We start from the raw sequence: 27200 nt of genomic DNA, 5'->3' as shown, positions 1-27200 counted from the left end.
TCTCCCCAGCCCTACCTAGCATACCAGGTTTAGACTCGGATGTTCTTTCTCCAAATAGCCAACAGTCCCAACATTACAGGCTCTGGCTTTATAGAATTTTAACATCCTATGTGCCTTCCACAGACATTCTGGAGTACAATGATTTTTGTCCTGTATATTCTAGCATTTGGAGGCTGCAGTATGAGTGTGGGTGGGATCCCCCCATTCAAATAGCAAGAGAGAGACAGGATCATATGCCACGAGTCCAAATAAAAGCAATAAATATCATTTCAACAACGTTTTTACTCAATATCTGGTTTTTTTGCAAGAACACATTTAAAAATATTTATCTTTATTTTAAATTACATGTATTTGTGCATGCTAATAAACTGCCCTTGGAGGCTGGAAGGAGGCATCAGATCCCCTGGAGCTGGAGTTACAGGTGGTGGTGAGCGGCCCTTTTGTGGTGCTGGGAACTTAACTTTGGTTTTCTCCCAGAGCATCAAGTGCTCTTAACCACTAAGCCACCTCTCCAGCCTCCAAGAACATCTTTTTTGTTTGTTTTCCAGGCGTTGGCCACATGTACCTTTAATCCCTGCACTGTCCAGAAGCAGAGGCAGGCAAGGCAACCTGATCAATACAGTAAAGTGAGATACCAGCCAGCCAGACGTACACATAGAAACCATGTCTTAAAGGGGAAAGAAGTCTATTTTTGTTTGTGGGGCTGGAGAGATGGCTCAGCAGTTAAGAGCACTTGTCGCTCTTTCAGAGAACCCAGGTTCAACCCCAGGGCCCTCATGGTAGGTTACAAGTGTTTATAACTCCAGTTCCAGGGGATCCTCAACCTCTTCTGGCCTCCTTGGTTACCAGACACTGTGTGGTGCAGGCAAAATATTCACGCATATAAAGTAAAAGTGAATAAATTTGAAAAAAAAAGGATGTATTTTCATTTGTCTGTCTGTGTGTGAGTTTATGATATGTGTGTGCAGAGGCCCACAGAAGCCAGACGGAATGTCGGATCCCCAGGAGTCAGAGTTACAGGTGGGCTGTGAGATGCCTAGCATGGGTACCAGGAACTGAACTCAGGTCTTCTAGAAGAGCACAAAGTACTCTTGACGGCTGAGCCATCTCTCCAGCCCTGCAAGAACACATTTTTTTGTTCTGACCATAAAGTACCAGATACCCACGCTACACTCCACAGCCCCAAAGAAGCTAAGCGAGAAGGAAGACGATTGAGTCTCACTCAGGAGGGGGAATAAAATCGTCACAGGAGGAAGAGGGAGGGAGGGGACTGGGTGGGAAAGGGGATGAGGAGGGGAAGGGGGGGGGCTCATAATCAAGTGTGTGAAGAGACAGGACAGAGGACCAGAGGACCAGAGGACCAGAGGCCAGAAGAATGAATGGAAATCTGCAGCTGCAGAGGGTGGGGAGGAGGGGGGGACAGGAAAGCTTTAGGAAGTGCCAGAGACCTGGGATGGGGAAGGCTTTCAGGAATTAATGTAGGTGACCTTTGCCAAGACACAGAGCAGTGGGGATGTGGAACCTAAAGAGGCCACCTCCTGTAGCCAGGGAGGACCCCTAGCGGAGGGATAAGGACACCAATCCACCCACAAAACTTTTCACCCCAAATTTGCTCTGTTAAGAAGAAATGTAAAGACAGACGGAGCAGAGACTGAGGGAATGGGCAACCAATCACCAGCCCAACGTGAGCCCCATCCCATGGGCAGACTGAGCCACCAACCAGAGATACACCGGCTGCACCAAAGCCCCCCAGCACATATGTAGCAGATGTGCGGCTCAGTCTCCATGTGGGTCCCCAACAACTGGCGAGGGGGGGGGGCTGTCACTAAAGCTGTTGCCTGCCTGTGGAATCCATTCCCCAACAGGGCTGCCTTCTCTGGCCTCAGTGGGAGGGGATGTGCCTAACCCTGCAGAAACTTGGTACACCAGGGTGTGGGGATTCTGGGAGGAGGCACCCCTCTTAGAGAAGGGGCTGGGGGCTGGGGGAGGGAGTCTGTGTGTGTGTGTGTGTGTGTGTGTGTGTGTGTGTGTAACAGTAGGAGGGCAGCAATTGGGATGCAGAAAAGTGTTCTGTCCCTGTCTCATAACACACACACAATGTACCTTTTTATTCTCTCAGCCCTCTCCCACTTGTTTGTGTGGTAAATTATTTTGTAAAGACATTGAAATGATAAGAAAATAACTCACACGCCTGCTCACGTAGCTGACATTCCTGGTGATCTTCATTCTCTGTGGAGATGGGAGGTTTTCATCTGGTCCCAATTCCCTGTTCTGTCTCCTCTGTCATTTCTTGTATAGATCACTCCTTTAGCTTTTCTTTGTCTGAAGATACCTTCCTTTCCCTTCAGTTCTGAAAGATACAGCTGTGGGTTAGCACTTTGGGTTTTCTTTCAATCCATTAAAAGACGTTGCTCTGCTATTTTTATCCCATGTGAGTGTGGTGGTGCACAGTTAGTCCCAGCAATCCACTGGTAAGATCTCTGTGAGCTCCAGGCTGGACAGGACTTCATAAGGAGACCCTCTCTCAAGAGGGTGTGCATGTGTGTGTGCCTGCATGCGTGTGTGTGTGTGTGTATGTGTGTGTGTGTGTGTGCGTGTGTGCGTGCCTGTGTGTGTGTGTGTGTGTGCACCCTCGAGTGCGCTGTCATGTTTATTTGTGTCTCTATGCATGATAGCTCTTACTCACTGTTTTTACTTTGATTTATGTGTAGGGATGCTTTGCCTGCATGTATGTCTGTGCATCCAGAACATGCATGTCTGATGCCCTTCGAGGCCAGGGAGAGGGAGTTGGGTCCTCTGGAACTGAAGTTACAGAGTGCTGTGTATGCCGGGAATTGAAGAGTTCTTTGCAAATGCAAGAGCCAAGGATGCTCTTAACCACTTAGTTCACATAACAAATCTTTTTTTTTTTTTTTTTGGTTCTTTTTTTTTTTTTTTTTTTCCAGAGCTGGGGACCGAACCCAGGGCCTTGCGCTTCCTAGGTAAGCGCTCTACCACTGAGCTAAATCCCCAGCCCCACATAACAAATCTTTTAAAATTATTTTAAATCCACCATCTATTTGTTTGTCCGTCTGTCCGTCCATCCATTCATCCGTCCATTCACCTATCTATCCATTGACCTATTTACTTCCCTCTCTATGGAATTGAGCCCTGGGGCTTCAGGCTGTTACAAGCACTCTACCATGGAGCCACATTCCTAGCTTCCCTCCCTCTTTTTATTAATTAATTAATCCCAAGCACAACTCCCCTCCCTCCTCCCACTCGAACCCTTACAAATCCCTCCCCTCACCCATGTACTGGAATTAAAGGTGTGCCGGTCCCCGCCCTGCCCCCGCCCCCCCCACACCTGGCTGCTAGCATTTCCTGTTGTTTTCTTTGTCATTGGTTTTTGAGCAATTTCATAATGCTGACTCATTTCCCCCCAGTTTCTCATGCATGAGATTTGTTAAGCTTTTGTACTTTGTGAGTTTATAGTTTGCATCAGGTTTGGAAATTTTTAGTCATTCCTTTTCAAATATTTCCCTCCTTTGGGGACTCTGGTCACATGGTACCAGGCCTCTTGAACTGTCCCCTGGCTCCTGAAACGCTTGTCTTTCAGGTTATTTTTCTCTTTGTGCTATGACGATCTCTGTTCCGCTTCGCTGTCTTTTCTTCTTGTGCGTACTTGACATATTTTGATTCCATCCTTGTTGATCCCATCTCTGTTTTTAAGGGACTTTTAAGACTGCTGTCTCTCTAATGTTAAAACCTTTGCTCTCCCTCTCCTCCGCCTCCCTGCCCCCACCATAGAACAGTTGGAACGCAGTGTTCTGTCTTCCTGTTCTTATCAGGCTACTTCTCCTCAGGGTTTTTGTTGTTTGGTTGTTTGTTTGCTTGTTTGCTAGACCCTCCTTCTTTCCCCGAACAAACCACATTTCCTTCTCTTCTTTCTTGTGCTTGGCAAACTGTGGGTGCCTGGCACTGTCAACTTTACCCTTGCTGGGCATACATTTTTTCAAATATCTATAGATCTTGCACTCCCCTCTGAAATATAACAAGCTACTCAGGAACAGTTTGATTCTTTCTACTCTTGCTTTTATGACCTGAAAAAGGTCCTCTGTCGTGCTGTACTGAGAACTAGACTTTTCCCGTGTCGCACTGTTTCTGGGCTTGTGTATTGAGCACTGTTCTCTCCCCCCACCCTCTCTGAGACAAGTAGCTCTGGCTGTCCTGGCACTCACTATGTAGATCAGGCTGGTCTCAGACTCACAGAGATTTATCTGCCTCTGCCTCCCAAATCCCGGGAATAAAGGTGAGTACCACTGTGCCCTCTGCTTTAAACTGCTCAATGTACTGGCTGGGTTTATGTCAATCTGACACAAGCTAGAGTCATCAGAGAAGAGACCCTTGATTGAGAAAATGCTTCCAAAAGATTGAGCTGTAGGCAAGACTGTAACTAGGGTATTTTCTTAATCTGTACTTGATGTGGGAGGGTCCAGCCCATTGTGGGTGGTGCCACCCTTGTGATGGAGGTCATGGGATCTATAATAAAGTAGACTGAGCAAGTCATGAGAGGCAAGCCAGTAAGCAGCACCCCTCCATGGCCTCTGTATCAGCTCCTGCCTCCAACTTGTTTGAGTTCTACCCTCACTGCTTTTGATAATGTTATTATCAAACTGTAAGTGAAAGAAACCCTTTCCTCCCCAAGTTATTTTGATAATAGGGTTTCATCACATCAATAGTAATTGTAACTAAGTCAAGATGGTACTCAGCGTAGTGGGATCTTGCTGTGACAGACCTGGCCATATCATTTTGAGGAGGATTGTAGAAGGACTTTGGAACTCTGGGCTAGAAAAGCCATTGAGTGTTGAGAGCTCAGTGAGCTGCTCTGTAGGAGCCTGAAAGATAAGGATGTGACCTTTGTGAGGGAAGTTTAAAGATTCTACTGGGGCCATTCGTTATTTTGAATTAAGAAGCCTTTGTTCTGGTTAACTGGGGCTAAAGAGTGATTAGCAAGAGACTAGCACCACCGAAGGGAAACCTTTGCTTAACTGGGACAATTGATGCTGGTTAGCTGGAGCTGAGAAATCAATGGCGATTAAGAAGTAATCAGCATTATCGAGATGAAATCTTCTGGAAGGTGTTTCCTGAGAGCCAGCACGTAGAAGCTGAGTTCCAGAGGTGGCCAAGATTGTACCTCACCCAGGTGGTTCTAGTACTGAAGCCATGAGGAGGGGGCCATGAAGAGCAGCTGAGGCTTGGCACTGTGAGAGTTCAGGAGAAGCCATTGTTACAGATGCAGCCTCAGCAGCAGTTGAAGACCCAGAATTGAGGGGGGCATACAAAGAAGTTGAAGCTTGGCACCATGAAGAGAGCTATGAGAGGGTATTGGTGAGAGTGAAACCCACTTGCAGCAAAAGACTCCAGCATCTTGAAGACGCCAGTACCACCAGATGGGATGACCAGCAGCAACAGCAGCAACAGTGGAATGGAGCCAGCCTGAGCCTAGAAGATGAGCTGTGTGTAGTGCATAGGACAGAGCTAGAGAAGCGACCCATGTCCTTTGGAGGAGCCCAGAAGACCATGAGTGGGTTTCAGAGTCTGGACGTTATGTCATTGACACAGGGCTGCTTAGTTTTGCTTTGATCGGATTGTGACTGTGTCCTGGTTCTCCCCGTGTGCGGTAAGGATGAATTTCATTCATTTTTGATGTTACAGGAGTCTACAGTTGAGAGGCTGAATTTCTAAAGAGACTTTAGATTTTAAAAGAGACGTCAGAGTTTTAAAAGATATTCAGATTTTTAACATGTTTGAATTTGTAAAGACTGTAGGACTTTTAAAGTTATTTGTGTTTTTTTTTAAAGATTTATTCATTTATTATATATAAGTACACTGTAGCTGTCTTCAGATACACCAGAAGAGGGCAGCAGATCTCATTATAGATGGTTGTGAGCCACCATGTGGTTGCTGGGAATTGAACTCAGGACCTCTGGAAGAGTAGTCGGGTGCTCTTAACCACTGAGCCATCTCTCCAGCCCCGTTATTTGTGTTTTTAATGTGAGCTCTTGGGGATAAAGGAGAAAGGAAAGATTTTAACTGAAAAGTGATATGTTTGTGTGTCAGGTTGATAAGGGGTCTATCGTATTGGCTAGTTTTCTGTCAACTTGGCACAAGCTAGAGTAATCAGAGAGGAGGGAGCCTCAGTTGAGAAAATGCCTCCATAAGATCTGGCTGTAGGGGAGCTGAGTAGTCTTTAATTCTAGCACTTGGGAGGCAGATGCAGGCTGTCTCTGCATTTGAGGTCCAGGAGAGTCAGGGCTACACAGAGAAACCCTGTCTCCACTAATACGACCCAACCCAACCCAACCAAGATTCATCGGTGAGACATTTCTTAAATTTTGTGCTAGATGTGGGAGGGCACTGCCCATTGTGGGTGGTGCCATCCCTGGGCTGGTGGTCCTCAGTTCTATACAAAAGCAGGTTGAGCAAGCCATGAGAAGCAAACTAGTAAGCAAAACTCCTCTATGGCCTCTCATCAGCTCCTGGCTCCAGCCAGGTTTGAAATCCTGTTATGACTTCCTTCCATGGTGAGCTGTGATGTAGAGGCCTAAGCTGAATAAACCTCCTCCCCTCCCCGACCTGTTTTCATCATAGAAACAGAAATCCTGAAAAGACACTTAAAAACAAGATCTTTAAATTTCCCTTTGTGTGCATAGGTGTTTTGCCTGCATACATGTCTGTGCATCATAAGCGTGCCTCGTACCTTTGAGGCTGGAGGAGGGCATCAGTACCCTGGAAGTGGAGGTACAGACAGTTGTTAGCTGTCATGGCTGCTGGGGCTGATCCCAGGTTCTCTACAAGAGCAGAGCTACAAGTGCTGAGTCATCTTTCCAGCTCCTACAATGCAAAACAACATTTTGTGTTCCTCTGTGCATGTGTATGTGTGGAGGCGTACACATGACAGCACACGTGTAGCAGTTAAGAAGACAACCTGTAGGAGTCTACACACATGGGTTTCAGCAATCAAAGTCAAGTCGTCAAGCTTGGTGGTGGCAAGTGCCTTTGCCCACAGAGCGATCACACACACACACACACACACACACACACACACACACACACACACACACACACACACAGTTTTATTCTCTTTAGAAGCCTCTCCCCAGTGTAGAGCAGTTTCATCACATAAAGGTATCTTTCACAGCCCTTCGCTGCCGGATGCTTAGTGTCCTGGAAACTGTCGTTACAGATAGGCTACCTGCCTTTGTGTATCTGTCTCTAGCAGGAGGATAGCTCCTGTCTCTGCCACTCCATCGTGGGTGGAAGCAGATGTCTAAAGGTGACATTTGATCACCAGCTGAAGGAGGTGATGGCATGGCCCCGAGTGTAGGAGCATCAGAGTCCCGGGGGATATATATACTGCAGTGCATTGTGTGTGAGCAAAGAGAAAGCAGGATGGCGGCTGAAGCAAGGGATTCTGGGTAGTAGTGGGGAGGCAGGCCCAGACATGCCAGTTCTCAGCTGCACTTGTGGGCCATGGTTAGGATTTGGATTCTTCTCAGAGTGAAATGGAAGGTGGGAGGCTCTGGGCAGAGAAGACGAATCTTGTGATACACAGGATTGGAGTTTCCTGACTTAATGAAGTGGGTGGGGCAAGAGAGAAAGTGGAGACTCTATGGACTCCGAGTGATAGTAAGACACAGTTCCTGTCAGGGGTCCATAACAGGGATGCAGCCAAGGAGGCTCCTGGGTGCTGTCAGCATTCTGCATCTTGGTTTGGGTGGCGTCACACCCCTGTCCACTCTGGGAAGACCCAGTGAGCTATGTGTTCACGCCAGAATTGTATTGTCTTCTACGTGTGTGTAATCCTTCGGTCAAAGAATAAAAGGTTGGGAAATGGCCGAGTGGGCAAGAACACTTGCTGTGACAGGTTGAGGACCCGAGTTGTCTCTAGAACCCATGGAAAAAGCTGACGTGGTCTCAGGAGTGCCTGTAACCTTGGCCCTGGGAGCTGGAGAACAGATGGGTCTCCAGAACTTGACAGCCAAGATGGGTCCGCAAAGATCAACAGCTAGTCAGCCTACCTGAAACACCAGGTTCAGTGAGAGACTCAGTCTCAAGGGAAATAGGGCACACGATGGTAGAAGAGGACAACTGGCATCCTCCTGTGACCGCTGCACAGTGTGTGCTGGTGTACAAGCTTACGGTCATGCACCATATAACACACACACAGACACACACACACAGACACAGACACACACACACACACACACACAAATCAAATGCAGGACTGGAGTGAAGCTCAGTGGTAGAGGGTTTGACTAGTATATGCAAGGCCCTAGGTTCCACCCCCAACACTACAAACCAAAAGCAGTAAAATGGAGACACGGTGGCCGGGTCATTTTATGATGTAAAATGCACTCGGGTCAACTTCCAAGATCCCATAGTCTTTAACAATCTTTTTTTTTTCTTTTTCTCTTTTTCAGAGCTGGGAACCGAACCCAGGGCCTTGCGCTCGCTAGGCAAGCACTCTACCACTGAGCTAAATCCCCAACCCTAGTCTTTGACAATCTTAACACCATCCAAAGCCTTAAGTCTCTTCTGAGACTCTAGACAATCTCTTAACCGTAAGCCCCCGTAAAATAAATGTATTTTAATATATAATGGCCCACAATATATAATCCCATTCCAAATGGGAGGAATGGGAGCACAGCAATGGGAGAGTAGACCAAAGCCAGACCGACTGACACCCAGCAGAGTGATCAACTCTGCAGCTCAATATCCAGACTCTTGGGCTTGTGGTGAATTCATCTGAGCTCCAGCTGCCCTGGATGGTGCCGCCCCTCCAGCTCTGCCACCTGCAGTAAGTACATGCGACCTCTGATTGGTCTGCCTGCACTCAGAGCCTTCAGCTTTCCTTGGTCGATGTCCCACTGTTCTGTTCTCTCCAGTATCCTAAAGTCTGCCCTGCAGATTGGGGTCTGCTTTCCAAGATCCACGAGATTGCCTTTCAAGATCGCCTGGCAAGGATTCCAACCCATCACGCATTGCTTCACCTCAGAGGCTTTTTGAAAACTCGATGTGAACTTCTATGACCCCCTCACTCTTGTATCTTTTACACCTGCTGCCCCTGGCTCTTGGACCATGGTCACAGAGCCTTTTTATGTCTTCAAGGCTGCCCTGGAGAAAGACTTCCCTGGGTTCTTTCTCTCCTTTGGTTTTATTTTTATAAGTTAGCATTTCTGGTCTTGTCCCCAGGAAAACGTTTCCCTTTTGTCCCAATGCAAAGTGCAAGGCTTCTCTTTCAGGGTGGGAATTTTTTAGACAACTACAGTTGCCTTCACATCTGCCTTATCTGAAACACTAAATTCAGGCGTACTCCTTTTCTTACCAATCTGCACATTTTTAAAGTATCTCTTACTGTATACCTAGATAAGACCAACGAACAGTAACCATGATACAACCTGAATGAGCTCCTGGTTTGAAATGTCTTCTGCCAAACCAATTAGTCTTTTGAGTTTAATGTCACTTAAGTTCCCGAGATATGGGCAAAATATAGAAAATTCTTTTTCAGGGGCTAGCATGAATATCCTATAGTCCATTTCCTGGTATTTCACTCCTCTGGATTCTGGTCTTTTTAAAATTTTTTTTTTTAAGAAGACACTGTAGCTGTCTTCAGACACACCAGAAGAGGGCATCTGATCCCATTACAGATGGTTGTGAGCCACCATGTGGGTGCTGGGATTTGACTCAGGACCTCTGGAAGAGCAGTCAGTGCTCTTAACCACTGAGCCATCTCTCCAGCTTTTTTTTCTTTTAAGATTGATTTTGGTCTTTCAAACTCCCACCAGAATTGCCCACTAAGAGCTTAGTGCCCCATTTTTCTGTACATGGAAGAGTTACATTTTGCAGGAGACATAGTCTGTAGGACTATGCCCAAGAGTCTGGATATTGAGCTGCAGAGTTGATCACTCTGCTTTGAAGAAACACTATTTTTTCCTCTCACTATTCTTTTTTTTTTTTTTTTTTTTTCCGGAGCTGGGGACGGAACCCAGGGCCTTGCACTTGCTAGGCAAGCACTCTACCACTGAGCTAAATCCCCAACTCCTCTCACTATTCTAATGCCTTGTGACTCCCTGTGCTCTCTGATAGGCCCCATTGCCCTTGGATGACTCCTAGGCGATAACCCTCAGTGTTCTCAGATGGCCCCTAGTACCTCTAGGTGAAGATGCCTAGTGTTCTTGGATAACCCCAGGGTCCTCAGATAACCCCCAGTACCTCAGGTAGCTACTCTGTGTCCTTTGATAGCCTTCAGTGCCCTCAAATACCCTCAGACTGCCCCCCCCCATTGCTCTCAAATAATCCTTCATTCTCTCAGACAACCTACAATGCCCTCACATAGACCTCAGGACCCTTGAATAACCCACAGTGCCCTCACGTAATCCCGTTGCCTGCCTCCTCCCCATGCCAGTGGCCCTTTTGAATTTCAATGAAGCTGGTTCTATAATCAGTGGGGGTTTATAGGGATGACAAAGTTTGGCTTCTAAGGCACTGTGGCTTCTGTCTCAGCTTCTGGGACTGATTCTAGGATGGCCAGCTCCTATGCTATGGAGTCTCTCAGGAACCAAGGCCCCACTGTCAGGCAGTACAGACCTGAAGTCATATGAATGAATGATCTTGCATGTGTGTACCCCAGAACCACATGGCCAAGCCCATTTGGAGTCCTCCCTTTGTGGTGGCTTGTAATACAGTGTCACATCACAGAGGCCTTGCCATGTCCTTCCTCAGCCTCTTCCGTTGTGCCCATTGCATCCAGTGAGAGTCTGCAGCAAACCATAAGTCCTCCTGAGAAGTTCAGGGACAAAAGGAAGCAAACCAAGGTATGGCTTCAAAGGAATCCCAAGCCATCTGGAACTGAGTCCCCAGATCCCCACAGGGCCCTCATGGACACGGTTCAGTGGTAACTGCTTCTGCAGTCAGTGCACAGTAGGAGCTGCTTCAGGTCTTCCACTGGGCTGGTCTGGTCGGACATGGCCTTGACCCCTTCTTGTCTCTTCTGACACTTGGCAGGCTGTCCTGCAGAGAAGGCTGTCAGGTGGCTGAACTGCAGATGATGAGCAGGGGTTGCCTTAGGTAGGGTTTCCATTGTTGTGAAAGACACCATGACCAAGACAACTCTTATAAAGGACAACATTTATTTGGCGTTGGCTTACAGTGTCAGAGACTTAATCCACTATCAACATGGCAGGAAGCATGGCAGCGTCCAGGCAGACATGATTCTGGAGGAGCCAAGAGTTCTACATCTTGATCTGAAGGCAGCCAAGAGGAGACTGGATTTGATTTTACCCTGGATGTAGCGTTTAAGACCTCAAAGCCCCACCTCCACAGTGACGAACTTCCTCTAACAAGGCCACACCTCCTAAGAGTGGCACTTCCTGTGGGTAAAATGTCCTTGAGGGCCAGACCTATTCAAACCACCACAGGGGGTTTCTTGTAAGAGAAACGGTGTGGAAGCTCCAGTTTCTATGGGCAACGGAGGCTTACCCAGACAGTGTCTCCCTGTGTCTCGAGCTGACTTGGCCAGTGTGTCAGCAATAGACGTGTCAAAGAGGCAGCTTTTGGGCAAACTTTGGGCTCAAGCCCCACATCTGGGGCTTTGACTGGCGTTTCAGCTTTGGAGACAGTAATTCCCCTGCAAGGTGGTGGCGAGGCTGTGCCTGGGAGAACAGAAGCCCCTGACACAGTGTTCCTAGACCTTCACTCTGGGCCCTCCTTGCTGGCTGGGACAGCGACTAAACTACCTCCCTCTTGTGAAATCCCTGTGGTCTATGTCAACATCTTCCCACGTGGCACTCAACCCAGAGAAAAGGAAAGTGGAGGGCAGGGCCGAGGATAGCCCCGCCCCCTTCCTCAGTCTCCACCTTTATTCCTCCTTCCCCCTGACTCTGCCTCCTCACTCGCCGCCGTTTCTGCCCTACATCTCTCTTTCCCTACCACCTTCTGGGTTATCTTCATCTTCCTTCTTTTCCTCATCCCTTCCCATCTCCTTGACTCTTCCTTCCGGTGTCCGTGTCCCCCCCGACCCCCCCTACCGCCCCTCCTTCTCCTTTGTCAGAGGATTCTAGACTCTGATGTTCTCGCTACAGTTTGGATTCCAAACTGTTTGTCACCTCCAGACTTTGTCTGGGGGCTCTTGGCAAGGTACAGTATCTCTTGTGAGCCTGCAGTGGTCCTTCCTGTTTCTCTTTCCTGTTGCCTCCCTCTCTTCCCCTCATGGTTTGCAGTGTATCTCTGTCTTTTTCTCCACTTCTACTCTTCCTCTAAGTGTCTCTCCATGCCTGTGTTTTGCCCCGCAGTGCTGGCTGCTCCATCCTCTCACAAGCCTAAAAGGACAGAGTCAGGTGACCGGGAGAGCCTCCTTTGCCACACACAGGAACTGGGAGCTGCCTTGCACCCTCAGTAGCAGTGTCTCTTGGCTCCTCGTTTGGCCGAATCTGTTCTTTTGTTTTTTCTTCTCTTATCCACCTGTGGGGCCTTGTCTGGAGGGTGTTTCCTGGCTCCTGACTGGACCTTCAGCGACCCAGTTTCCCCAAACACCCACGTGGGCAGGAGTTCAGTTAAGGGCTGGGCAGGAACAGGCCTGAGGATCCTTGCACTGTTCTGCATGCAGATTCTTGTCACAGTGGTTCTGTGCCCTGAGGATTCTATTGGATCCTAAATAAGCATAACTCACAAGTTAGTGATGGAGGTCCCCAGAGGTTCAGCAAATACACAGTACCTTGGTTTGGTACTGAAAAGACACCCTGGCGCTGTCTTTTAAAAACTTCCTGTCGGGCTGGAGAGATGGCTCAGCGGTTAAGAGCACCGGACTGCTCTTTCAGAGGTCATGAGTTCAATTCCCAGCAACCACATGGTGGCTCACAACCATCTGTAAAGAGATCCGATGCCCTCTTCTGGTGTATCTGAAGACAGCTACAGTGTACTTATATATAATAAATAAATAAATCTTTAAAAACTTCCCGTCGCTTACTATTCCACTTCTCTCTGAGGAAAGACAGCCCTCTGTCCGCTCTACCGAGGGGACAGGGGACAATCAACATGTGACTACAGTCTAGGCAGGATTGAAGGTACCAGATGGATGATCACTAGACTGGGCTGGAAGCCCTGGGTCCCCCATTTGACCGCCAGAAGTGAGCTGAGTCGTGAGGTAATCCCCATGAACTCGTCAGCTGAAAGGGAGCGAACTATAGAGGACAGAGCTGGATCCCTCGCCTGGGTTTCCGTGAGCATCGCGGACACTTTCTCTGGGGCTTGAGGCACGGACAGCGCTCAAAGCATTCCACGAAAAATCCGGCCTGCCTGTCTGATCTCGGCTGCGCGCAGGCGGGTTTCCAGTGCCACCATTGACCTAAAGTTTTGTAGACTCTCAGACTCGGAGCGGCCCGCCTCCCCTATTTTCCGCAGCTGACGGCGCGGCAGATGGGCCGGCGCGGGTCCGGGGTCCCGTCCAGGTGGCTCGGGCGACTCCGGGCCAGCTGCGGGGACGGGGCGGGTGGGGATCGCGCTTTCCATAACAATGCCGCCGCAGTGCCTACAAAGGCGCCGCCATCAGCGTTTTATTGGCTCCAGTTAATTATCTGCGGCGGGAGGGGCGCGCGGTTCCAGGACATTAGTCGGTAGGAGGGATCAGCCCTTTCCTGCACAACTTGACTCCGCCCTGGCCTCGTTCATTTCCCACCCCAGGCCCCGCCCACCCAGCTCTGTTGCAGAGTTCTAGCGCCCTCTAGCGGCCGCTTTGTTCTCCCGTTCGGTCACCACTAGCAGGGTTGAAATAAAAGCTTTGCGGGGGGGTGGGGGGTTGGGGGATGGGACAAACTGAGAATTCACATTGTTAACTGTCCCACCCGTATCTACATCTCTGTTGACTCCTATCTGCACCATGAAAGGCTCCATGACGTTCCAGAGCTCCAAAAGACTTACAAACTGACAGACTACAACTTGGTGGGTGCCAGAGAAGGGCAACAATGGGAACCCGCGGACACTGAACAAGTTCCCAGAAAGGAAGATGCCGCGAACAGCTCCCAAGAGGAGGCCCAGTCTGAGACAAGACCGGGTGGGGAAGCAAAAAGGATGAGAGCTTGCCTGAGGTTTCAGCAGGAGAGAGAAAGGGATTAAAGCCTGAGAAAGATGCCCCAGAAAGATGCCCGGAGGGGTTGGTATTCACTGTATAGAGAGGCAGAGAGGATCCACCAGGTGAGTGAGGCTATGTGTGCTGGCAGTGAGGTGAGCCGGGGAGGCCTGCCAAGTCAGGTTAAACAAGGTAGAGACATCTATCATTCATGAAAAAGCAGAAATAAGCATTTGACTAAAGGCAGGCACTCTAAGATTGGCGCATGTTCGACCGTTTAGGAACCTGGGTTCCTGTCTTACTACTCCATTGTTCTCAGTGCATGGCCACAAATGCGGACACTTGCCGTTACATCTGCATCCCTAGATGAGAACCAGTTATCAGAAAAGAGAAAGGCCCAGAACTTGGTGACCCAGACCTGTAATCCTAGCTATGGTGATGGTACACTGGGAAGCAGAGGCAGGAGGATCTCTGTATTTGAGGCCAGCCTGATCTACATAGTGAATTTAAAGACAGTCACAGCTAGGCAGAGAAATAATGTCTTGAAAAGCTAGAGATAGGTATAGGGACAGGGGGAGGGGGAGAGGGAGATGGGGGGAGGGAAAACACAAGAGAACACACACTGGGGATACAGTAGCTCAGTGGTGAGGCTGTATCTGGTTCTACCTGCTGATCTTAAACCCAGGGAATGTACTGCCACTTTACATACTAATTATGAGAAAAAGCAGAAATAAGCATTTGACAATACTGTGTCCCGATTTAAAAAAATCCTCACCCCTTGGGCTGCAGAAAATAGCTCATCCATCAACAGCCATTACTGACCGGAGTTTGGAGCCCAGCACCCATGTAACAAACCAACCACTGTCTTGCTGGTTCGATGCTGGTAAATCCAGCTCTGAGCAGGGTAGACTACCACTAGGGTTTGCTGGCTGCCAGCCTAGCTAAAACCCCAGGCTTCATTCAGGGTCACCATGAGGCCCTACCTTAAAGGATTAAGGTAGAGAGCAAGAGACCACCAGATATCCTCTGGCCTCCACATAGTCAGTGACACATGCATGTGTGCACACACACACAGGATGTCCTCTAATGGTTCTTCCTGACGATTGGGAGAAAGTTTAGGCTCCAGGATGTTCCCACTTAGGCACCGTTTGCAGCTGCTCCCCTCACTTCCTTGCAGATGGCTCGGCCCTAGGCTCTTGCACTGCACACCAGCCATACCCCCCAGGCTCAGCGCCTGAAGTTCTGAGTTGGTCTTCTGGGTGGAAGAGCCTTTTCATCATTAATTAGACCAACACGTTTCCTGGTGCTTACTGTGTATACCCCAGAAGCTGTCTTAACAGGGAGCATGGTTCCAGGCCTGCCCCTCTCCTGCTGGTGGAATACCAGAGTCCTTTACTGGGTCTCCCCCATTCTGAGGCAGAGACCTGGATAGTTTTTCAGTGTCTAACTTTAAAGTGGTTGTGTGTGTGTGTGTGTGTGTGTGTGTGTGTGTGTGTGTGTGTGGTGTGTGTGTGATGTGTGTGTGATGTGTGTGTGTGTGGTGTATGTGTGTGTGTGTGTGGTGTGTGTGTGATGTGTGTGTGATGTGTGTGTGTGTGGTGTATGTGTGTGTGGTGTGTGTGTGGTGTGTGTGGTGTGTGTGTGGTGTGGTGTGTGTGGTGTGTGTGTGTGTGGTGTGTGTGTGTGGTGTGTGTGTGTGGTGTGTGTGTGTGGTGTGTATGTGTGGTGTGTGTGTGGTGTGTATGTGTGGTGTGTGTGGTGTGTGTGTGTGGTGTGTGTGTGGTGTGTATGTGTGGTGTGTGTGGTATGTGTGTGTGGTGTGTGTGGTGTGTGTGTGTGTGGTGTGTGTGTGCGCGTGTGTGGTATATGTGTGTGTGTGTGTGTGTGTGTAAAGCGCACGCGCAAGTGCGGGGGAGCGGTGCCTTCAGTAGCCAGAGTGTTAGATACCCTGATGCGGTAGTTACAGGTGATTGCGGGCTACTCTATGTGCCCGGAGCGACTAGACTTGAATTCTTTGCAAAAGTAGTAAGAACTCTCAACTGTTGAACCGTCTTCCCCATCCAGACACACATTCTGTTCCTTTGTAGTTTTTGAGGCAGGCTTTCACTGTGGGAATACTATGTCTGCAAGCCAGGGAAGATGGAAGCTGGCCAAAGGCAGAGGTTAGCCTGCTGCCCACATCTGCTAGAAATAAAATGGGGGAGGAGGCTTTTCCAGGGCTGTTCAGTGATGCCCTGTCTCCCAGGTTGACAGGTCTCAGCCTCTGGCCTCCAGACTCAAGAAGATGCATCTTTTTGAGGTCCGAGACCAGCTTAGGGTGATCTGATGAGAGCCTTAGGGAGCCAACACACCCCAGCAGGTTAGTCCGCAGGGTGGCTCTAGGCAAACGCTTTTGGGGATGAAACGAGTCACATCAGTGCATTCCACAGGACAGCACTCCTGCTTCCAGGGTGGATGGACAGTGTCTTCGACTGCCCGGAACCCCGAGGCAGGACTCAGGAGAGACTAGCCACGGAACTTATTGCTTATTGCTGTGGGCATGCCCATTCGCCCTTACCAGATTTTCCCTTGGCCTCGAGCAGAGGGAAGATGCATCATCAAGGACATGATGGTCAGACTGTAAGCAGGGCCTCTGCCACTTCCAAACAGCCACCCAGAAACAGACCCACGGGGGACAGGGGATGTAAATAAGTAGAGTTTTTGACTAGCACTCACGAAAACCTACATTTGATCTCCAGCACTAAATAAAAACTTCGACAGGAGCTGTGAGGTGGCTCAGTGGATAAAGCATTTATCACACAGTCTCGGGGGCCAGAGTTAGCACCCCAAGAACCAATACGAAGTGCTGGATAGATAAGGTGGCATGCCTTCCGTTCTAGGGGATCCTGGGAACAAGCAGGGTAGCTAGACTGTCCATGAGTGAGCGCCGGTTTCAGCTGAGAGTCCTTGCTTCAATGAGTAAGGTGGACAGTGTTGGAGGAAGACATCAACTTCATGCCTTCACATGTATGCACACATATCTACACACCTACACATGTATGCACACATAGGCACACACCTACACACACTGTGCTAACAGACATACACATACACATATTTCCCACATGTACAGGCTCTCCACACATACTACACACAAACACATACCGCACATATTGACACTGCATAAACCAGCCATCACCACAGGGTAAGGCAGCTCACACCTGCAATCTCAGGCAAGCTGAAAGCCAGGCTGAGGTAAATAGAAGCAGAGCAGGTAGGTGACGGAGAGCAATGTCGTTAAGGAGGGCCTCTAGGAGGAGGTGGGCTGTCGTGAGGCCCTGCAGAAGGACCGGTGCTGCTTGGGGAACTCAAGAGTTCTTAGATGGATTCTGATGCTGGAGGTCACATGGCTGGAATCTTGGGGTCGTCCCCAGGGACCAACCTATAGTGTGGCTGCTGCAGGCTGTCCCTTGGTCGAGGCCGGCTGGCAGCCGATGACAGAGACAGCTGAGCAGCTGATAGACTGCTCTGTGATGGTGATTAACTACTCAGTCCCCTCCCTGCTCTGCCGAGCGTGACAGCTGCAAAGTGAAGGGGGGCAGGAAGGGGTTAATGGGTTCTGCTTTCATCTGAGCCCTGCAGATGATGGGAAAGGGCAGGGCTCTGGTGAGAGGTGTGCATCAGCTGGGCCGAGTGAATGGAGGGGACATAGGCCTTGCCCCTGGGGACAGAAGATCCGTCACCCTGCCATCATTTTCCTCAGTAGCACTATGCTTGCCCCTCCCCCATCAGGCCAGGGCATCCCAGATGACCGCCCTCCTGGTTCCAAGGTGGGCAGTGTTTCCAGCCCTCAGGAACTCCGGCCGAGCTCAGGAGGGCTAGCCACAGAATGGCGGCATGTTTCTGCTGTAGGCACACCCAGTTGCAATCGTCAGACTTTCTCTTGGACACTAGCAGAGGAAGCCATGACCCACCAAGGACTTGAAGGTTATACTGTAAGCAGGGCCAGCACTGGCTCTGGCACTTCCAGTGGCCACCCTGGGGACAGGCCCACAACATGACAAGGGTGCAGACTAACCACAGTCTGTATGCAGAACATGCCCATCAAGCAGGGAGGTGTCCCATGACCACTGCAGCCGATGTACAGGAGCCTGGATATTGGCCATGCAAGCAAGTCCAAAGTTCTAACCCTTGCATTCTGTTAGTAGGACCCTATTTGGGAAGTGGATCTTTGCAGATGTAATTAAGTTAAGGACCACAGCATGAGGGCTGTCTAAGGGGATCTTTATTACCACCACAAGCACACAGGTAAACACCGAGAGGGCACAGTGTAACAAAGTGGTAACTTTGAAAGTTGAAAGAAGTGGAGATGTGGTTTCAAGCCAGGGAATGCCAAGAGCCCCCCAAAGCAGGTGAGGATCTCTTCAGAGCCCTTGGCTATAGAGGCCCCACCATCTCTGCACTATGTGGTCAAGACCTCTAGAAGTACTGCTCTCCCAGCAAAGAGGCAAATGCTCAAGGCTGGCCAGAGCATAGCATCCACCAAGCATAGCATCCACCAAGCATAGCATCCACCAAGCATAGCATCCACAAAGCATAGCATCCACCAAGCATAGCATCCACCAAGCATAGCATCCACCAAGCATAGCATCCACCAAGCATAGCATCCACCAAGCATAGCATCCACCAAGATGCCCTGGGATGACGGGATGGTAGATGTCCACCAGGAGTAAAGCGAGCGCCTCCTCCCTGGCCAGGTAACATTAGAAACGTGAATGAGCCAGTACCAAGAGATGGTGAAAGGCTCCACGCTCGGCTGCCTTCTTCCTCTGGGCCTGGGACACAGTGCAGTGAGTGATTCCGGGTGCTGTGAGCATTCCTGACTCCACTGCCCAGGCTTCAGAGAGGGATGAGGAGAAAGACGGTTTCCTGACTCTGTGTGACTCCCAGGAGAAGTTCAGAGTAAGATTTCGTAAGCTTTGGACAGCATCTAGAGCTGTCCTTCAGTCCCTCTGGCTGGAATACCGACATGCCCTTCAATCTCATCTTTACCCTAAAACAATGAAGATACAGCTAGTTGGTAGAAGGAAGCTCCCATGTTTGAAGTCAATCAGACAAAGTGATGAATCAGAGAAAGACTTGACAGAATGGGATCTGCCCAACTCTCATGACAAGAGAGGGGGAAGGGAGGCTACTAGAGAGGCAGTGCAGAGAGAGGAAGGAAGCAGTTTTTACCGGGACAGTTGAAGAGACAGGTTTCGGAGAGAGAACACGCTAGACACAGGTGAAGACAGAACAAGCCAGAGGACGAGGAGGCAGAAGATCAGAACAGACTGTCCAAGTTAGTTTGAGGCCAAGCAGAGCAAAAAGTCAGAGGCTGAGAGAACCCAGATTGAATCAGTCAGCCTGGCGAGGGGTTTGAGCCAGAATAGCTAAGCCAGCCAGAGACCAGAAAGAACAAGAAAGGGTGAGCAGTACGTCTCAGAAGCCGAAAACATCCTAGGCCTAGATTAGATTGCACGGAGGCTAGAATCTTACAGGACTGGGCCTAGGTTAGATGACAAGGACGCCAAGGAAATAAAAGATCATTTACCTAGTGGCAAGTACACACAGTGGGATATAATTTGGTCTAAAAAGGGAGGAAATCCTAATGTGGTACTTGTGGGCAAACCCTGAAGACACACAAGCAAGCGAAAGAAGCTTTTCTCAGAAAGACAAATACTGCATAACACCCCTTGGAAGGTGCCAACAGCTCCATTCAACATAGCGAGTGGAGTGGTGGTGGCCAGGGGCTGGCTGAGGTCTACGGTGGAGTTAGTGCCTAGAGTTTTGGTTTAGAAAGACAAGACGGTGTGGGAGACAGATGGGAACAGGTGGCTAACCAGGTTAATTTACTGAACTGACCAAAGTGGACACTTAGAAATGGTTAATACACTGTATGTGGTTTAAGAGGTTAAGAACGTGTGTTGCTCTTGCAGAGGGCCGGTATTTGGTTCCCAGCACCCTTGTTGGGTGGTTCACAACTGTCTATAGCAGTTTCACGGACTTTGGTGCCCTCTTGTGGCTTCCAAAGTCACTGCACTGTATTGCATAAACACATGAAAACAACACACATTATTAAAAACTAAAATCTCAACAACAACAACAAAAAAAAAAAAAAAAGAGGAAAGGAAAAAGAAAAGGAAATGTTTCCTCCAAGGCCCCCAAGGGTGGCTTCCAACACCCATATAAACTGTGGTTCCAGCTGTAACTGTTTGCATGAGAGCTAGGACCATCTTGTGTGATGAATGGATTCACTTCTGAGGCCAGTGAGCAGTACGGTTCCCTCTGTCGCCTGCTCCAGAGTGACTCAGAAGGAATCCTCCGTCCTCCTAAAGACTTCAGGCGGGGGGTTGGGGATTTAGCACAGTGGTAGAGCGCTTGCCTAGCAAGCACAAGGCCCTGGGTTCGATCCCCAGCTCCGAAAAAAAGAAAGAAAAAAAAAAAAAGACTTCAGGCAGCAGCAGCAGTGTTGTAAGAACCCTGCAGCCACAAACACTGATCACCAGAAATGATTTCCAACAGATACTTGCCCTTGTCTTAACTTGCTAGGGTTTGACACGTGATAACTCATCTCTTGACATGGGATATCAACACATTTGGTTACATTTGATGACAATTCTCACATGCCCACATATCAAACTCCTCGAGACCTGTCAATTCTTCCTTTACTGTGCAGTCAGACTTCACTTCCCTGCAAAGCCACCCCAGCCATCTCAGTCACCACCACCTTCCCTTGACCCTTGCCTTGGCTTTGTTATTTAAAAATTAGATTCACCCATTTTGTTTTTCGTGTGAGTGATTTGCCTGCATGTACGTCTGTGCAGTGTGTGCATGCTTGGTGCTCACAGAGGTCAGAAGAGGGCACCTGATCCTCTGGAAGTGGAATTATGAACCACCACATGGGTTCTAGGAATGGAGCCCTTATCCTCTGCAATAGCAGCAAATGCTCTTAACTTCTAAACCATCTCTCCAGCTCTTATCTTGGCCTCTTGATGGCTTTACTCTGTTTTCCATCACTCTGGCCCGTCTTGTTCCTGCTGCTGTCCTGGGTGGACCTGTGGGAATGCAGGGGAAGGGATTACCCATGGGCACTCAGGCTGCAAGAACAAGGTACCTGTGGGAAGCAAAACACCTCAGTAGGGTCCTTACGAGAGAGGCCTCCCCTGATTATCACCATAGATATGGTACCACTGTAGTGTCATAGAGGAGGACGTGGTGAGTTTGTGCTTCTGCACACAGAGAGGCACCCAAGGATCAGATACCTATGTGAGCATTAGTGTGTGTGTGTGTGTGTGTGTGTGTGTGTGTGTTATGTGTGGTGTGTGTATGTGTGTGAAGGTCTGAGTGTGTGTGGTGTGTGTATGAGTGTGAGTGTATGTGAATGTGTGTGTGTGGTATGTGTGGTGTGTGTATGTGTGTGAGTGTATGTGGTGTGTGTGGGTGTGTGTGGTGTGTGTATGTGTGTGTGTGGTATGTGTATGAGTGTGAGTTTGTGTGAGTGTCTGTGTGTGGTGTGTGTGTATGTGTGTAAGTGTGTGGTGTGTGTAGTGTGTGATGTGTGTGAGTATGTGTGTTTGTGTGTTTGTCTGTGTGTGTGAGTGTGTGTGTGGTATGGGGTGTGTGTGGTGTGTGTATGAGTGTGTGTATGTGTGAGTGTGTGAGTGTGTGTATGTGTGTGAGTGTGTGTGAGTGTGGTTTGTGTGTGTGGTGTGTGTATGAGTGTGAGTGTGTGTGAGTGTGTGTGTATGAGTGTGTGTGTGGTATGTGTATGAGTGTGAGTTTGTGTGTCTGTGTGTGGTGGGTGTGTATGTGTGTAAGTGTGTGGTGTGTGTAGTGTGTGGTGTGTGTGTGTGGTATGTGTATGAGTGTGAGTTTGTGTGAGTATGTGTGTGGTGTGTGTATGAGTGTGAGTGTGTGTGAGTGTATGTTTGTGTGTTTGTCTATGTGTGTGTGAGTGTGTGTGTGGTATGGGGTGTGTGTGTGGTGTGTGTATGAGTGTGAGTGTGTGTGAGTGTGTATGTTTGTGTGTTTGTCTATGTGTGTGTGAGTGTGTGTGTGTGGTATGGGGTGTGTGTGTGGTGTGTGTATGAGTGTGAGTGTGTGTATGTGTGAGTGTGTGAGTGTGTGTGTGGTGTGTGTTTGTGTGTGAGTGTGAGTGTGTGTGGTGTGTGTATGAGTGTGTGTGTGAGTGTGGTTTGTGTGTGTGTGTTTGTGTGTGTGTGTGTGTGTGTGTGTGTGTGTGTATGGATGGGTGTCATGCTTTACTTTGTGTCTGCTCCCAGGATCCCAGCTGTATGGGTGGTCAGGGTCAGGTTAACCCACAACACTCATGCATTGTCTGTGTGACTTTAGGCAATAGCTCAACCTCTCAGTGCCTTATTCCCACTATAGAGAGAAAGAGAGATCAAAAAAGCTACCGATACTGGGGAGGGTATGCCAGGGCTGGACTGAGAGACTTGGGCTAGAGGAGTTCCCTGAAGAAATTACATCCGAGAAGGCTGGGCATAGATCAAATTCCCGATGTGTCATACACTTGCTGTGTAACCCAGTACATGAGGTCACTTCCTCACCTCTGAAATCCGATTCTAATTGTAAATGAGAAGTCTCTTTCTGGTAGGAGGCTGGCTGTGATGAAGGGCCTCTCTGAGGCCTCATCTCCAAAGCCTTCCTGAGGACCCCAGCTCATTCCTGCCCTCAGACACTTTTCCCTCTTTTTTGAACGACAGTGCCCTCCAATGGTCACATCCCACATTGCATTCAGTGCAGCCCAGCGGGAGCTGGTTCGCAAGAAACCAATAACACGAGGGCTATGTGCAAACACACTTACACACGCCCACAGTCTTGTGTTCCAGACAACCTGACACTTCACCTTGGGGTCGCCCAGAGTCGTGTGTGCAGCTGGGATCAGACTCCACACCTCCTGTTGACCTCCTCCAGATGTGCTGCTGCCGCAGGCAGGAGCTTCTGGCCAACCTTGTGCTCTCTCTTCCTTGAGTTCAGACATGCCTTCTTAACTAAGGTTCAAAGTCCATTACCAAAGCGGCAAGGCCTGTTGGAGTCTTGGGGCTAGAAAACCCATTATATCACTTCACCCACAAGCTTTTGGGCGGAGAAATTCACGTGCCTTATTCAGACTCTAGATGATGGAGAAACTGGCCAAGTTTGTCATGGATGGAAGGACCTGCAAAGGCACTTCCATGGGTACCACTGAGGAATGGGAGGGATGTGTGAGGAATACTCCTGCTTCAACGTACTGCCCCTACCCTTCTCTTCTGCACGTTACTCTCAACGACTTCCCAAGTGTTAATGCGGTCTCTAAGAGGCGGGTGGAAGGCTTCCCCATGGAGAGCTAGTCAGAAGGGTTTGTGCTTCCAAAAAAGCATCTGGGGCCGCTATGCAGGCATGGCCTCAGTCATTCTTCGGAGATTAAACCCGCTAACTCTTGTTAGGCGCTAGTGCATAGCAGCTGGAAGTGGAGCAGGAGGTAGAAGTACTAAGTTTGAGGCCAGACTGGGTTATACCCTGACACCCTGGTTTTAGAAAGCCACACCAGGCTGGCAAGATGGCTCAGAAGTTAAAGGCACTAGCTGTTAGGCCTGATAACCCGAGTTTGATCCCTGGGACCTACATGGTCTGAGAGAACTGACTGTCAAATCAGAAGGAAAGGAACGAAAGCAGCTGGCATACAGCACAAGCACGTGACAGGCTCGCAGCAGGAACACAGGATGGATGGGTTTATCCTTGTTTCGTTCACACTGGTTCTGGCCTCAGGTTTCTTGTTTCAACTCTTTTTCAGATGATGAGACAGGAACCCCAAGAGTTACAGCAAGCTCCCTGAGCACCGCACTGCAACTGAGCAGGAAGCAGGACTAGAACCCCCGGTTGCGGGAGTCCAGAGCCTAGCCACGTCCCCAGAGAGTCGGGACAAACTCATTCTGACCATGCTGTTCCCAGACCACTATCAGTAGGCCCCAAAGCAAAGCCTAGCTCACTAGGCCAAGGAGGAAGAGAAATCACTCTTCACAGGGGACATGGAGCCCCATCTAAAGACAGAACTTCTGAAACAAAGAAAGTCCATAGCTCACAGGAAACACAGCCAAGTACTGAAAGAAAAAAAAAATCTAAGTCAGGTGCAGGTGACCTTGGCAGCCAGCGGAAGCTGCTGAAGGTGAATTAAACAATGGGATCTACTTATAGCCTTCTTTCTTTCTTTAGATCTTATTGAATTTTGAAAGAAAGGCAAAGTGAAAGAAAAATTCAAAGTACATAAAAGTGTCAAAGGAAAAAAAAATCACTGGAAACCCTTCGTGTCCTCTGGTCACCCAGAGTGAATGGTGGGCCTCTGCCTCTCCAGCTCTCGGTGTTTTCATCTTACTCTGCGGGTCCAAGTCCTGCGCCAGAATTTTATGCCTCATCAGAACCCTTTTGCCTTAATGTGGCCAATCCTTGACACAAGGAAGTCAGGGGACTGTGGCCTCGGTCCGTTCTGGGCCACTGTACTCCCGGTGAGAAGTCAGGACGCCAGCCTTAGGCTGCTGGTCCGTAGGCTAACTCTGAGAGGGACTACCAACAGACCTCCAAACCAGGACATAAAGGACAATAGAAGCTGGAGAGATGGCCCAGTGGGTAAGGGAGCTTGCTGCCAAGCCTGATGGCCTGGGTTTGAGGCTCAGAACCCAGGGGAGCATCTAATACATCTGGATTAAAAGCACGTCCGTCCCGTCCCGTTCCTGACAGCGCCTAGGTTGGGGAAGGCAGAGAGGAGGCCGGGATCTGGCTGCTCTTGCTCAACTTGCCCTAAAGACTGCTTTCTTGCTTCCTTGTTGCTGCAGTTTAACCCTTCCTTTTCCGAAAGCTATCCTCCATGTGGTGGGGATGCACGTGCCACAGTATGTGTGTGGAGATCAAAGGACAATTTGTGGGAGTCGATTCTCTTCCTTCTCCTTCCATCAGCTGGGTTTTGGGGATCGAACTCCAGTCTTAGCAAGCCAGCTTCTGAAGCCAAACTGGTGCTGGGGCCCAGGCAAGGTGTTTAACCCTTCTGAGCTTTGATCTATTCCTTCCTTCCTCTGTGTGTGTGTGTGTGTGTGTGTGTGTGTGTGTGTGTGTGTGTGTGTTGATTTGTTTGTGACAGGATATCACTTTGTAGCTCTGGCTGTCCTGGAATTCACTATGTAGACCAGGTTGGCCTTGAACTCACAAAGATCCAGCTGTCTCTGCCTCCTGGGATTAAAATCATAGACCACCACACACACAGAGCTTTGGTTGCTTTATGCACAAACCTGGACTGAGTATAGGAATCCTTTCAGAGGGATTCTGTGAGAATGGACTGAAGAAAGCTGAGGGTAGCACCCACTCCAGAAAAGGATCTGCCACAGGTGATGGCAAGAGCGGCCTCTGGTCCTGGGGCTAAGCAGAGAAGGCCCCATAAAACCACGATGCTGATATCGCCAGGGCAGACCTCTGGGGAGATGGGCAGGTGGGGGTGCTTAGTGTGAGACAGACCCAATGTATGTGCCTGTTTTCACATGGGGTGTGCTTGACGCCAAAGCCATCCTGGCCTGATTTTCTGTTCCCAGCTTCTTGGGTCCTCTTTCCTCTGGATGAATCTTTAGTGTGAACCTTGGCATTTACAGCGCAGCTCGCTAGGAAGAGCTCGGAGCCAGTAAGCACGACATCTGTGTCAGGACATGCCAGTGAATGCAGGTGTCCGAGGAGGGCAGAAGAGGCCCTTGGATCCCTGGAGTTTCAGGGATCTGTGATCTGCCCAGTGTGTGTGCCAGGAACTGAGCCCTGGGTCCTCGTCAAGGGCATTCAGTACTCTTAACCTCTGAGGCGTCTCTTCACCTCCGGATCAATCATGTTGTATCCTGATTGTGTAGCACCCTTTCCAGGGGACCCTGGTCCTCCTCTCATCTGGACCTGAGTGTCTACAGCCTGGCATCCTCTGTGGTCATCAGGCTACCCAAGGACATTCTATCCAAGAGCAAGGGGCTGTGAGATCGCAAAAGGAAATGCCATTCACCATTTTTTTTTACTGATGCTGCAAATGCTACCACACAGCAGCAGTTAAGAAAGTGTAGGCCTGGGCTGGAGAGATGGCTCAGTGGTTAAGAGCACTGACTGCTCTTCCAGAGGTCCTGAGTTCAAATCCCAGCAACCACATGGTGGCTCACAACCATCTGTAATGAGATCTGAGGGCCTCTTCTGGTGTGTCTGAAGACAGCTACAGTGTACTCAAATATAATGATAGATAGATAGAAAATGTGGGCCTGGAAGTACACACCCTTGATCCTGGCTCTCAGGAGGATGGGGAGTTTGAGACCATCTGGGCTGCATGGTGATCAACGGATCAAAATTCAGTTGACTGTAGTTTTTTTTTTTTTTTTTTTTTTTGGTTCTTTTTTTTGGAGCTGGAGACCGAACCCAGGGCCTTGCGCTTCCTAGGCAAGCGCTGTACCACTGAGCTAAATCCCCAACCCCTTGACTATAGTTTTGTAGGTTAGAATTAGCCAAGGTCTCCCAGCACGAAAATGAGGATATTGGCCATCTGGGTGGAGGCTCTAGGAAATTTGACCTCTTTCACAATCTCTAAGGTTGTGCTCAGAAACCAACGTGCACATTTGCAAGATGAGATGCTAGTTCCCTCCCTGCCTCTCTGTTTGGGTTCCACTTCTGACCCTGGCCAACCACTGAGGCCTTCAGGATTTTCTCATTGGCCCCAGACTTCCATGCCTTTCCCTTGGCACCTCCTGTGATTCTCTGAGTACTGAGGCTGATGTGGATTTATGGAGCCCACTCAGACAATTCCACATAAGCTTCAATTTTAGAGCCTGCTCCCTTCATTTACTTGCAAAGTCCCCTGGCCTGCATGTTCCCTAGTTCCAGGAATTAAGGCGTGAAAGTCCTTCATGACCCTTCTCAGGGTGAGGCAGGGTGGAGTGCAGGGTGAACAGTTCAGCCTTGGCCAGTTTCCGTCCACAGGCTAGAACACACACACACACACACACACACACACACACACACACACACACACACACACACACACTCTCTCTCGCCTTTAAAGGCAGAG

The 27200-nt window shown here is 49.3% G+C and overlaps 1 long non-coding RNA gene across 2 annotated transcripts in view; it reads left to right on the top strand.

Moving 5' to 3' along the window:
• Nucleotides 1-3434: 3434 nt before the first annotated feature.
• LOC120101756 (uncharacterized) overlaps nucleotides 3435-27200 on the top strand; it is a 26617-nt gene continuing 2851 nt past the window's right edge. Inside the window, exons 1-3 of one of the 2 annotated variants that reach the window (XR_005502657.2) lie at nucleotides 3435-5662; nucleotides 8466-14232; nucleotides 23925-27156. This is a non-coding gene — a long non-coding RNA (uncharacterized LOC120101756). Of the gene's footprint in view, nucleotides 14233-23924; nucleotides 27157-27200 lie in introns of those variants that run through there. The other variant, XR_010064992.1, reaches the window with a different exon arrangement.

The sequence above is a fragment of the Rattus norvegicus genome, chromosome 3 (assembly GCF_036323735.1).
Source record: "Rattus norvegicus strain BN/NHsdMcwi chromosome 3, GRCr8, whole genome shotgun sequence".
Lineage (NCBI taxonomy): Eukaryota > Metazoa > Chordata > Mammalia > Rodentia > Muridae > Rattus > Rattus norvegicus.
This window is presented reverse-complemented; position numbering and strand designations above follow the sequence as displayed.